This window comes from Canis lupus, chromosome 6 (genome assembly GCF_003254725.2).
Source record: "Canis lupus dingo isolate Sandy chromosome 6, ASM325472v2, whole genome shotgun sequence".
Lineage (NCBI taxonomy): Eukaryota > Metazoa > Chordata > Mammalia > Carnivora > Canidae > Canis > Canis lupus.
In genome coordinates this window covers 64185031-64199289 of record NC_064248.1, presented here as the reverse complement: position 1 = coordinate 64199289, position 14259 = coordinate 64185031, and the positions used below count along the sequence as shown (strand labels likewise).

Genomic DNA, 14259 nt, shown 5'->3' with positions numbered 1-14259 from the left:
TGGTTCTAAAAATAATTGCAGGAAATTTATTGTGTTATTATAAGTGCATAATGACAACGTATTTATAAACCCTCCATGTTAAAATTATATTATTTATATTATTAGCACGTGAAATATTATTTTGTAATATATTTTGCAGTATGTCACAGTTATGTTAGGATAACAGTAAATTAATATCCCAGTGAAAAAATATTTGGCAATATTCATAAGCCCACCAACAGTCTTTCCTGATGTTTCCCTCCAAACAACCCCACAGGATTGTTGTAATATGAGTTTAACTGAAAGATGAGATGATAAGGACCATATGATGTTTGGGTTCAAATATCTTTTGTATACACTGAAAACAAGCAGTTAGTCAAAAATACCTGTCTCTTCAATTAGACCAGGTTAAAGTCTTAACTTAATAATTGTCCAGTCACATGATATGTACAGCATGTAGATCAGACCATCTAAGAACAATGAATATGAATCTTGGGAAAGATTAAGTAGTATTTAGTAAGATTATATTTGGCTTTGTCATTTATTTCATTAAATTCTTTCTGTATTAGGCTAATTAAGTTACTGCCCAGTTTCAGACATAATCTTAATAGTTTATTCAACCAAACTTAATTCTCTCTAAAAGTCAAAAATACCTATATTGTACATATCTGGAAAGCATTTCTATAGATTGAAGCTGAGAAATCTGCAATGTTCTGGCAAGTATGAACCTCTCTGAGAGCAGCATCACACTGTTAAATGAATAGCAAATAGATCAGAGCCACAGGATTTGCTTATATTGAATCTTGCAACTGATAGCATTTTAATTGCTTAAAATTTTCTTTGAATAAAGCCAATGATTAGAACAGAAGGCTGAAGGTCAAACCTTATTTTCATCTCTACCAAGCAGAATGTTTGCAATACAAAATCAGTAAAGGACACACTTGCTCAATTCCTTTCATTTTAAATCAGTGTTTACTCATTCTAAACACTTAGAGACTTAGACACTGTATGGCAAATAAGTGAAAAATCCAGTCATCTGTCCAGTTACTTGCCAGTGTTTAAACTATTTGATATATTACTGGCACAACTTCAGTGACATAACTCAGGTACTTTATTTCATTAAAAATTGCAATAGATAAAACATTTAGCATGGGAAAATTAAAGGAAGCCCCAAATGTATATATGAGATTAAAATAATGTCATAAAAATAGCGGTCACAAAAATAATGAACAAAGTGTTAATAGATATACTACTAAAAAGCACACAAATATCAATATGAAAAACACCATAAATTATATGAATAAAAGATATGTTACAGAAAATGTACAGTCAATAAAAAAGTTCAGCACACAAAAAAGATGGAAATTAAGTATGAATATAATAACAATTTTGTTCTCCAAATTAGCAATTTTTTTGTTTTATCATTTTTCACGTTGGACAAAGGTATGAAATAATATTCTCACACCCTTCTGGTGAGACACCAATTTAGAACAACCTTTCAGAAAAGCAATTTTAAAATACATAAAAAGAAAGCTAAGAAATTTTCATTCTTTGACCCAGTAATTCTATTTATAAAAATAATCCTTAGGCACCTGGGTGGCTCAGTGGTTGAGCATCTTCCTTCAGCTCAGGTCGTGATCCTGGGGTCCTGGGATCAAGTCCCACATCAGGCTCCCTCCAGGAACCCTGCTTCTCCCTCTGCCTAATGTCTCTGCCTCTCTCTGTGTGTCTCTCATGAATAAATAAATAAAATCTTAGGGATCCCTGGGTGGCGCAGCGGTTTAGCGCCTGCCTTTGGCCCAGGGCGCGATCCTGGAGACCCGGGATCGAATCCCACGTCAGGCTCCCGGTACATGGAGCCTGCTTCTCCCTCTGCCTGTGTCTCTGCCTCTCTCTCTCTCTCTCTCTGACTATCATAAATAAATAAAAAAATTTTTTTAAATAAATAAATAAAAATAAAACAAAAACATTTATAAAAAAAAAAGAAAAAATCTTAAAAAATAATCCTCAAGTAATAATCAGAAATGTGAACAAGGATTTATGCATAGTGATTTTCTTATTTATCTGATTATAAAAATAAAATCTGAATATTACCTGCATGCACAGAAAAAAGGAATAGTGTAATTAACTAAAATGTACCCATAGGATGAATGTCCTATTTGACAGCTTTTTAAAAAGTCTTTAATAAAATATGGACATTTTTAAATTCAAGTAAAAAGTGAAGATGTCTAAAAATAGATACTTTTACTGCATCTATGTCTGTCTCTATCTAAATACATTCAACTATCAAGGTATCCATAACCATAAATTTATAAATTAAAGATTGGAAGGAAATATCTCAAAATAACAATTCTATTTACATCATAGTTTTGGGGACTTTTAAAAAATTTTATTTAAATTCAAGTTAGTAATCATAATGTGTTATTAGTTTCAGAGTAGAATTTAGTCATTCATCAGTTGCATATAATAGCCAGTGTTCATTCATTACATCAAATGCCCTCCTTAATGCTCATCACCCAATTACCCCATTCTCCTACCCACCTCCCCTCCAACAACCCTGTATGTTCCCTATAGTTAGGAGTCTCTATGGTTTGCCTCCCTCTCTGTTTTTATCCTATTTTATTTTTCCTTCCTTTCCCTTATGTTCATCTGTTTCATTTCTTAAATTCCACATATGAGTGAAATCATATGGTATTTTTCTTTCTCTTACTCATTTCACTTAACCCAATACACTCTAGTTCCATCCACATCATTACAAATGGCAAGATTTCATTCTTTTTAATGGCTTAGTAATATTCTGATTATATATATATAAAACAAAGCCACATCTTATTTATTGATTTATCAGTCAATGGACATCTAGGATCTTTCCATATTTTGGCTATTGTGGACATTGCTGCTATAAATATTGGAGTGCATGTGCCCCTCTGAAGAGTTTTTTACACTATTTTTGTATCCTTTGGATAAATACCTAATAGTGAAATTGCTGGGTAGCTCTATTTTTAACTTTTTGAGGAAACTCCATACTTGTTTTCCAGTGTGGCTGTACCAGTTTACTTTCCCACCAATAGTGTAAGAGGGTTCCCCTTTCTTCTCATCCTCACCAACACCTGTTGGTTCCTGATTTGTTAATTTTAGCCATTCTGACTGGTATCAAGTGTATCTCATTGTGGTTTTGATTTGTTTATATCATTGTTTTTGACACTGAAAACTTCTATTTCTTTTACCATTCAAAATTTTTTTTCACAAAAAAATTATTAGTTCAAAATGATATTGAGAGTAGGGGACATTTTGGAGGATTATAAAGTCAGAAAGTAAATGACAGTAGTCAGTTTGCTAACTTAACCAAAAGAGTAAATTCAAATTACTTTGCTGCTAATTAGTTTGGTTTACTTTAAAAGTATATGAATCTTTAGGTATTTTTAAATTTTTTTTAAAATTTAAATTCAATTAGCCAATGTATAGGACATCATTAGTTTCAAATGTAGAATTCAGTAATTCATTATTATTATTATTTAAACAGAAATTTAGTCAAAAGAACCAATAGCCAATTAACACAGCCAAGTTTACACAATTCTGAAGAACTGCCAGTGTTACAATCACAAATTTTCTACATAGTAGCTGCTTGAAAATATTAGTATGACATATTAAAAAATCATTTAATTCATACCTGTATTTATGGTAGGATTTGCTAGATTTATAATTTGCTTTATTTTGACATTTTATTTTATGTCATATAGGTATAGAAGTCATTTTTTTGTTTTATAGAATATAATCAGCAGGTTAAGTTTTAAGCTGTCTGAAGTAGAAATAAGCTGTCTAGATAGCAACAAAAAACTAGTTGGAAAAACTCAAACAACCTGTACAGCACATAAACATTTAAATAATTTTTTAAAAATAAGTGGACTTTGCACTGAGCTTTCTCATATTCAAGAAAGGCAGTATAAAGTAGTGGTTAATAGAATTGTGTTAAGAAGTCAGAGTACCCGGGACCGAACTCTTCTCTGGCATTTGTCAATTGTATAATTTAGGACAAGTTATTTAATTTCTCTGTTTTTTAGTTTCCTCATCAGTAAATTGGGGATAATAACTGTAGATATTTTAAAGAAGAATTATTTTGAAAGCTAATAAAATATTTGAGTTAATAAAATATAAAGCTCATAAAAGAGTACCTGGGTGTGGTAAGAGCTTAATGCTCATAATTAATGCTTGATTAATTAATTATTGAGCCTTATCTACACTCATTTCTTTCACAGCAAATATTCTTGAGTGAATCGTCTATACTGATCTATTTCTTTATCATTCAGAGAGCATTTAATAACATTTGTAGTTTGCCATTTTGAAGGCAAATACTGGACTAAACCCTGGAAAAACAAAGGGAAATGCAACTTATTCTGACTTGAAGTAATACATAGTTTTATAATGGCGAAAAGAACCATATAGAAAAAAATACAGAAGTACAGGAATGCACTAGCTGCAGTGGGGGCTGGGACTAGGAGAGTTGGGCTTTAGGAAAACCTTTCATATGCTGGGATTTGAGGTATGCATAGAATTGCCTTGGAAATAAAGTGAGAAAGAGATACATAGAGGGAATGTAATATACAACAACACAGATGGAAAAGAGATTGTGATGTATTCGAGTAAATGGGTGAGGACATAGAGCATATTCTGAAGGGCAAGGATTGTGAAGCCTCCCCTGGCAGAGGAGTAAGCCCCTTGGCCAACTGACCTGGCTCCCTCCAGGAGAGGCTTTTCCTTATCCATTGCCCTCTATTGCCACACAAAAAGGGAAAATGGGGAGTATTTTCCTTTTGGAGACTTTTCTGTTTCTGCAGATCAATCTCTGGTTAGGATTTGGAACCAAGAAATGGTATAAGCATTGAAGAAACATACGCTTCAGTTGGCTAAATTTGAGGATTTCTTGGCTGTATAACTTTTCTATGATTTTATACAACTGCTGGATTATTTGTATTTTTGTGACACCTGGGTTAGTAACCAAACTCAGAATTTTGATAATTCAAGACCTGTGAACCTAAGTGCTATCTTAAATCTCTCTAAGGCTAGAAAAATGCCAATATTAAGCAATAGGCAGCAATTGTAAAGCACTCTTACTTAATATTCTCACTGGCCACTAGGCCATATATCAGTGTATTTCTTTTTCTTTTTTTAATTTTTTTCACATTAGTGGTAATAATTTTTATTTATCAAGCAGAAGACATACAGCAGGAAATCTGTGATAGAAAACAAAGTGGTCAATTCCTCCCTTCCTTTTATCTTCTTTAGTTCCTCTTTGTCCCCAAATTTGTCTACCACCAATGTGTCTTTGCCCCTACTTAGATTCACATTAATTTTAGTGAGGGAAGATAACTGGCTTTTCCATTCAACAAAAGAGAATGATTAGCAAACTTTCAACCACCTTAAACAGCTAGCCAAAGTCGTAAATGACCTTTCCAAGGCAGACTAACATAGTCTTACTTTTCTGCTTCCACATGAACCAGCTCAGACTAAAATATTTCCTTTTCTTGTAGAACCATGTTAAAGACTACACTGAGAAATCTATACATTCCAACGTCCTGACATTTTTGATATTGAGTATTGTAAAGCTTCAACTTCATTAGCACATAGTCTAATTCGCAAAATGCAACAGATAATACCTTAAGCAAATGCTTTGTTGCCATTTTTAGAAGTTTGCCAATGTCTCTGGGAGGGAAAAATTAATCGTCCTGTACACTAAACCAACTCTAACACCATGTTAGACATGGTTAAATGTAACACTCCACTTCCAGTTACCTATTTTAGTATTTCTGGAGTTCTTTGGTTACAAGCAACAGAAACCTTAGATAACTTAAACCGAAAAAAAAAACAAAAAACAAAACAAAACAACACACAACAATAACAATAACAATAACAAAAAACAGCCTTATTGTAAGGTTACAGTTAACTCACAGAATCTAAGGAAAGACAGAATAACCAAGACTGAAAAAATACAGGAATCAGGGTTGAGCCATAGATCTTAGTTAGGATCTTATGGATAATCCCTTTTGAACTTTGATATTAGAATAATTCACCTCTCACTACCATGCCTCCATGTGCCAATTAAGTCAAGATCAAAATGCCTTGGAGAAATGGATTTAAGTCATAAGACTACTCCTGATTTAATCATCATTATCTGGAACAGTTGGGCTATAATTGGCATCAAATGATCAATTGTGGTGTTGAGTGTGTGTGTGAGAGAGAGAGAAAGAGAGAGAGAGAGATAGAGACAGGAGTGCAGGGATAGGGTTCCCGCAGAAAAGGCAATTCTGTTACCAGATAAAGGGGATAGGCACTGTCAAACTTAAATATAAAATAGTCCATTATGAGCAAACTGAGCTTCTGGAAGAGCAGAGGAATTACAATTTGGGACATATGAATTATAACAAATCATAGACAATTCTGGAGAACAAAGGAGAACATTCTTTTATAGAGGAAAGGAGGAAGTTGGAAGAGGCCATGTGGAATGAAAGTTCATTGGAGGTCAGTGAGAGTTTGGGGCTGTGGAGACCTGTGATTCGCTGAGTTGTGGTTCTCACTGGGTGGTTTGTTGCTGGGAGAAGAGAAAATCTTCCCTCCTCCAGCTGGAGTACGTACTTGGCTTTGATGAGTGGTAGGTATATAAGAGCTTTCCCTTGAGGATTTCCCAAAGCCATTTTGAATGAAATTTTTCCTTTATTTATTTTCACAGGTATATAGACAAAACTAAAGATGGCTCTTCAGTATCTATCCTAAAATTTGGTTTCTTCCTGTCTCTTTGATTACTTTTTTCCCCTTGTTTTCATAGGATTCTCTTTTTCTAAATGACACGTTTGTTGTTATTCATGAGAGTTCTCTTTTTGGTTATTGTCTCTTCCTGTATTCAGTGAGTCAAGAAGGCAAAAGTTACCCTCCCCACAGCTTGAACTCTCATCTTACTTTAATGATTTCCCAATTTTTATCTTAGTACTGAACATCTCACTGTTGATTCCCTAATCCACATTTCAGATGTCTATAGAAATGGCTACTTAAATTTCCTATAAGCGCCTTAAACTCAACATGTTTAAAATATAACTCCTTTTACCTCCCTAAAAGCCTGTTTCTTCCTCCATATTTCCTACCTCAGTGAAAGTCATCACTACTCCTCATGTAGTCTTGCCTACATGAGAAGCCTGAGGATATTACACTCTTTATCCTCAGTCGCCACTCCCAGAGCAGGTCAGCCAGTATATAGTGTTAATGCTGTGAAATAAAAAGCTCTTGAGATATATGCCAATTTGACTAGCATGGTGCCCACCATAGTTTACTCCCAAACAGTCCCCATTTATACCTGTTATCCATCACAGCTATTAATCATGCTCTCTTCCACTCTAAAATTTATTTCAATTTGGATGATACAGTTAATGAGTTAAATAGACACCTTACGATTAGCTAATTCTGTTCCTTAGTACCTTAATGTAGTTCCTCATGATTTTTACCCTGTTTACAATCTGGCTCCTACCTACCTCTTCACCTTAGCTTCCTTCCACACTGCTGCATGGATGATGCATTCTGGCTACCCTAACTATTTGCAGTTCCTTGAGTACATTCTTCAAGATTCAGATCAAGTGCTTCCTTCTCTATAGAATTTACTTTCTCTAACCCACTGGTAATCCACTACCATCAATTTTCAGACAGTTAGGCATCCCTGGAAGTACTGCCTGGCACATCTCTATTTAGCACTTATGACTGTACTTTGTAGCTGTTCAGTTACTTGTCCACTAATTGCCATCTCCATATGTTGGCAACACTGTAGGCAAAGATTATGTGGCGTCCCTCTTCTTCTATATTAAGTGTCTGTCATAGAGTCGCACACAAATGATAGCATCTAGGTACTTATTTTCTACAGCCTCTCCTACAGCACTGATACACCTTGACTGAGTATCAGAACAATACAGCTCATCACATATACATAGCAAAATATACTGTTACTTCTTTTGCATGTTTCTATTTCCTTCTAGTTGCATTTGCCTTCTATTCTTGCAATAAAATTGAGTAAAAGGGAATCATTTTTTGATTGATTTGTCATCTAAATTTATGTATGGCAATTAGGTTTATTGCCCTGCTCCTGCTCTATACTTTTAGGTACTCAGATATATTTCCAGAGTAAGATGTTTTTAAAGCCAAACAATCCATATGTGTCTTTGAATATCTCATATTTGCCCAGTAACTATAGCCTTATTAAAAAAATCATGGTTTGATAGTCAAATTTGGGCCCAATAAAATAACATAAAACTCATCTTAGACACCACAGTATGACTGTAAGATGTACATGTCATTAAAATATCATATTAGGAGGGAAGAGGAACATGAGAAAAATTCAAACAAGGAAGAGAAGTTTGTTTTTTTTTTTTGGAAGAGAAGTTTTTTAATAAGATCCTATGTTGATGAATCCCACAAAAATACCTTTTTACAGTTCTTTTCTGCAAAAATCTGAAAATCCAATACAAAGTTACTTAAGCAGTAAGTAGAATCATTATTTCACATAATTAGAAGTCTGGAGGTAAAGTGGTTTGAGAGTTGAGTAATTCAGTGGTATATTGACATCATCAATGACCTAACTTATTTCTCTCTTTATGATCCGTCATCTTCAGTGAGTAGGTTTGTCTTTTATGGACCCAAGATGGTTACAAAATGTAGAAAGGTATAAAATGAGTCTTTTTCTTCTGTGTATCTCTTTAATGGACTCTATCCAGATGGTTCCCAGAAGATGTCTCTTCTCAACCTATTTGCCAGATCTGAATGATAAGACCTTAGTCTAAGCTATCAAGGGAGATGGGCTTGCCCTGGTCCCTTGGCCAATCATGATTTATTATTTGGAGCTGGGGGAATCTAGAAATGTATGAGTATGAGATACTTGAACAATTTTTTTTAATAAAGAAAAAGTTGGGGAATGGTGGTTAGTATGCAAGCAACAGTATCTGCCATTTTTCTATTCCTTCTATATTTTAAAACATTCCCTTAGGTTAGAACCAGACAGGTCTAGAACCACACCAATCAAGATGCAGCTACACAGTGAGTGGTGTCTCTAAGGATCAGAAATCCACTGAATGAGTAGGCATGGCATATTAAAAACTTAAAAGGAATAAGCAGTAAAATGATTGGAGTTTTAATACAGACTGTTCCTCATATTAATCATTCTCTTGTAGTTGCTTATGTTTTTCACTAAGCCTCTGTTTCTTCATCTATAACATGGGGATAAAGGGATGAAAAGCCATTGTGGTGACACTTATATTCTACTAGAGTATGATTATTTGTGCCTTTCCCTTATGACATTGTAAGCTCTTTATAGTTAGGGATGCATCATCTTTAGAATATTCTTGCTAGCTAGTATAGCAGCAAAATTGATGGCAATAAGTTTAGCTAATGACTGAAGGATTATGTTATAAAAATATGTGTTAAAGACAGTTGCATAGTATTTAGCAAGTAATAGGCACTTAATAATTATTAGATCAGCAGTGATGATTTGACTCTTTTGGTAAATCTAATTGCTAATTGCATTTAAATAATGCTAATTAGAACTACAGGCTATTGGAAAACATGCAATATGTAGAAGTTAAAGCATGTAGATCCCGAGACTGCCCCTTTCACAGGTGTTTTACCCTAAAAAAAATCACTTTTACATGCTGACCTTCAGTCTCCTCACTTTTAAAATGGACACCATATTATCTACCTGATAGTGCTGTTCTGATGATATGATCACTAAATGTCTCTTATAGTTACTAAGTGATGCTATAGTCACTTCAATAAAACTGTGCTGAGGCTCTGCAAAATAAGGATAGATTGAGAATCACCAAAATGCCTGGCTTCATCCTAATCAGTTAATAATAATTTACTAATTCATCTGTGAGCTTATGTGACTTGATTCATCTCTTCCAATAAATGTAGCAAAAATTTGATTTATTTGACACCCATTGTAATAGCATTAGCTAACGTTTCTCGGGGGCTTGCTTTGTACTAAGCTCTCTTTTAAGTGTCCATCACTAACTCACTAATATACTTTTTTATTGTTCCATTCCCCAGATAGCAAAACTGAGTTCTCAGGGGACAAAAGTATTTCCTCATAACTATAAAACTTATGAGAGGCAAAAGTGGATTTTATACCCAACTATTTTTGATTCCAGAATTGGGTTGGTTATATACTTTATTATAAGGCCATTTAAGTAAGATTTACATATCTGGGAATGTCAAAAATTGCATGACAAGAATTAGGCTAATAAGCCATTTTTGGCTCTCTTAGTGAGGTATAAATTAAACAATTTATCTGGCAATTTCTCCTTGCTATAGTATAGAATACCATTTGATAAAGCATACATTAAAACTGGTCTGGTTTCACTGTTGAGAAATGATCTCCATTTAATACCTTATAATAACATCTTGTTCTTGTCATTTTAAAAAATGCCCATTAAGCTTATCTTACTTATAAGACAAAAGTGGTATTTTAATATACAACTAAAAACTAATGAAATCATTAAAGGCATTACAGTAAAAACAAAACCCTTGGGAGATGATTCAGAGTTTTCCATTTCTAGTTCATAGAGTAATACAATTCCCACTCAACAAAGAAAAAGTACAAAATGGTAGTCATCAGTACTAAAGATCTTGTAACTATAGAAATTACACAATGTAAATGTTCTAATATTATAGATACAAATTACAGTGTGAAAATATTTCAGTAGAGTGCACTATTCAACTCAGTTGCCAATGAGTTTTCCTTAGAGTTCTTACCTTATTGAAACAATAAATATCTTAAACAGGAAATCATATTCAGTTGCTCCTATGCACCAGCACTGAGGATACTATTTAAACATAATAGTTACTCAAGTAGTTGCTGAATGAACAAATGACTAAGACAGAGATACAAGGAATGCAAATTTCTCCCTGTTTTGAAGGACTCACAGTCTGTTTGGATACAGCATAGATGTGAAAAGGTTTGTAAGAATTGAGGGGCAGACACAAATATTTAGATGATCTGTGAAGCGAAATTTTGGACTAAAGCAAATGGTGGAACCATCCTAAGAATCAAAGATCTATATGGTGGGATGATACTTGGAAGGCTTGTTGCCCATTTATGACATAGCCTCTTCTACTGGCTAAGGGAGGAAGTAGGAACACACCACACAGAAACACAAAGAAAGTAGAAATTAATGACGAGACAAAGTTCACCTGGCCAGTGGTCCCTGAACTCGGTAGGAATCATTTCAAAGTACTAGAAAGATGAGCATAGCAGAGAAACCACAGTCATAAGTAGCTTGCTCAAAACTTTTAAAATGCACATCAAAGGATAAGCTATTGCAACACATTCTTTAAAATTCTAGCCATCTCTGGCTTCATGGAAACTGTGTCAGCCTCCTGCAAAGTTACAGTTCAATCTGCTTCAGATTGGATAACACAATACTCAAGGTACAGAGGTGCAGAAAGGCTTAGTTATTGCTAGTTAAAGGAGTTGACAATCGTGGATAAAAAGTGCTTTTAGTGCAAAGTAGAATTGTAATCAATGTCATTGTCATTTGAACCACATTGTTTGCAGTGTAACCAATTGTGAAACCAACATAAATTCAAAAACTAAATTAGAAAAACAGATGCTTCTTTTGTTTGGAAATTTTAGTCCCATCTAGTCATATTGTATATCATTTTCTTTGACTTACACCACATAGAAAGAAAAATCACAGAGCATAATACAAAAATACAGAAACATATTTAGCAAATTTGTGGATTTCATAAGTCATTTATAAACTTTGGATTTACAAACAATTTCAAAGGCTTTTGAAAATATTTATAAACACAAAAGTCTCATAATGCTACATATAATTATACCATGTCTTTTTCAAAAGCATATTGCAGTGATAGAGTTTATGCAGAATATCAAGTTTCCTATTTGGGGTTTGTCTTGGAGACAGTGAACAATTTATTTTTCAAACTCTGTCTCCACTGATGCTCACGATTAAGCTAAATACATTGGTGCAATGATAGGAAAGAGATTTATCTTGTGCATAATTTCTAAATTGACTTGTGACATTAGGAAGCCAATCTATACAGAGTGGGATTTATTTCCTCAGTTCACCAGTGTCCAGCCAATTTTTGTTTCCTCCACAGTCTCAAGTTTTTTTTTTTTTAAGAGAATTGGGAAATTTACTTTTAATGTTTCTTAAGTATCAGACTTCTTATAATTTTAAAGCGAATGTCTTTAACTTTGCATGAAATCGTTGGCATTGTATATTCAAGTATGACTTCAATCATGGGCCTACATACAACGCTGACTTGTATAGAAGAAAAGGTTCTAGAAATATTGGTATTTTTTTAAAGTAGATATTTGCCAATGAATTTTCAAGAGAAAATACACACACACACACACACACACACACACACACCTGATAAGTGCTAAGGAGAAAAAACACACTGTGTTTAAAATGTTAATTTTAGGCAATCAAAAGTATAAACAATAAAATATGCTTTGCTGTACTTATAGCATATCATCATGACTATAAACTTAGGGATTTAAGTCTTGCTTTTAATCCAATAGTCTGAGGTGCTTCCCTTTTGTTTACATCAACATTTGACTGCCAGGAACTTAAAAAAAATTAAAAAGTCATCTGGCTTGCAGTTCAAAAAGCTCTTGATAAAACATCAGACCTCTTTCTGAGTAAAGTATACATGAATCAGAACCACAAGGAATAAATTTCCTGTTTCTTATAAATGGCATAAAAATGGATGTACTTGGGCTATGGGGAGAGTTAATAAGGTTAAGAAACCTACCGTCCTAAACATATTTATCTTATAATAGGAATAAGGTTAGGAGACGGGAGGAGGGGGTGAGTGGGTCTCTGAAGTAAACTTGGTCTTTGGAACCTATCTCCTTCCCAGTAGAGAAGTATTTACTTATACTACTTGTATGGCCTTAAACAAATGCTTTTGCTGAGTCTATTTTCTTATCCATAGGAATAATAAAATCATGCATTTTTTTTAGATTATTTTGATGATTTGGTGGCACAACACATAGGATTACTGGCATAGGATAACTGCTAGGAAAATCTTAAATTTCTCTTTCATCTTCCTGTTCTACATGTTCTCGTTTCTCACAAAACAAAACAAAATAAAACAAACAAACAAACAAAAAAACTTAAACTGTTTCATGAAAGTAAGTAAAATAAAGTATATTTTATTTTGTCTTATTTTAAGGTTAGTCAACTAAAAGATACTTATCATATCAATATATTGTTTTCTGCATGTGTAGTCACTTGATTTAAATTATTCAAATTCAGCTATCTTTGACAAAAGGAGAGAGTAAGCAAGTCAAGGAGAAAAGAAAAAAACAATTTTGTAACAGCAGAAAATTTTTGCCAACCATTCCAATTAAAGAAGCCTGAGTTTTTTAACAAGAGATGGAGAAATGATTTCACTTTCTATTCAATATTGTCTATCACTGAGTGAAGCACAATTTTATCATTTAAAGACACTTATTTTTAGTACAACATACCCCCCAAATTCATGCTGGCCATTTCCTCTGAAACTTAACCAGGGAAACAATAATCTGTTCCAATGCTGAATAAAAATATTGATTTGTCAGTTTTCAGCATGACCTTTCTTTAAGAGACTTTTCATGAAAAGATATAATAATGCAAATAGGCATATAATATTATAATATATAATAATTATATATAATAGTGGGTATGTATATTATCTTCTCAATGATTTAAGAGCCTGCTCACATTTAAGAGCCTGCTTACATTCATTTTGCTGTAAGATTAAAGTACATAACAGAAAATAACATGTTAGTCTTCAGGAGAACATAGGCAAAGTCAAAATGCTATATAAGCAATATGAATACATTCAGATAATTTTTAATTATGGTCATTGAAAAGAGAGGGTAAAAGAGAATTTGTACTGATGAGTTGCCCAATTTGTGCAGTTAAAGAAATATTTTCAGATCTTGTGGTTTGGAACTGAAGTTGAAGGAGAATATAGATATTAATGAAAGTAAATATTAATGAAAATGTTGAACTAATTAGGGAGATGTTGATTAACTGGGAAATTTCTAAGGTGAAAATCAAGTGTATTTGCTACATTTAATAGGGCAATAAGAAATCAAAATAATAGTTATGAGTTTCATAATGAACAAAGAGGAAAGCATAGAAGAACATTTAGAAAAATATAATAACCAAAGAGAACCACTCCATACATGCATGTGCCCGTGCCACCTCTCCCCCCAATTACTCAAGTTTTCAGATC

General features: G+C 33.4%; 1 long non-coding RNA gene across 1 annotated transcript in view; it reads left to right on the top strand.

The window, feature by feature from the left end:
• The window catches only part of LOC125755210 (uncharacterized), an 83350-nt gene that overhangs the window by 48339 nt on the left and 20752 nt on the right, over nt 1-14259 (top strand). The gene's annotated exons all lie outside the window — the stretch shown is intronic.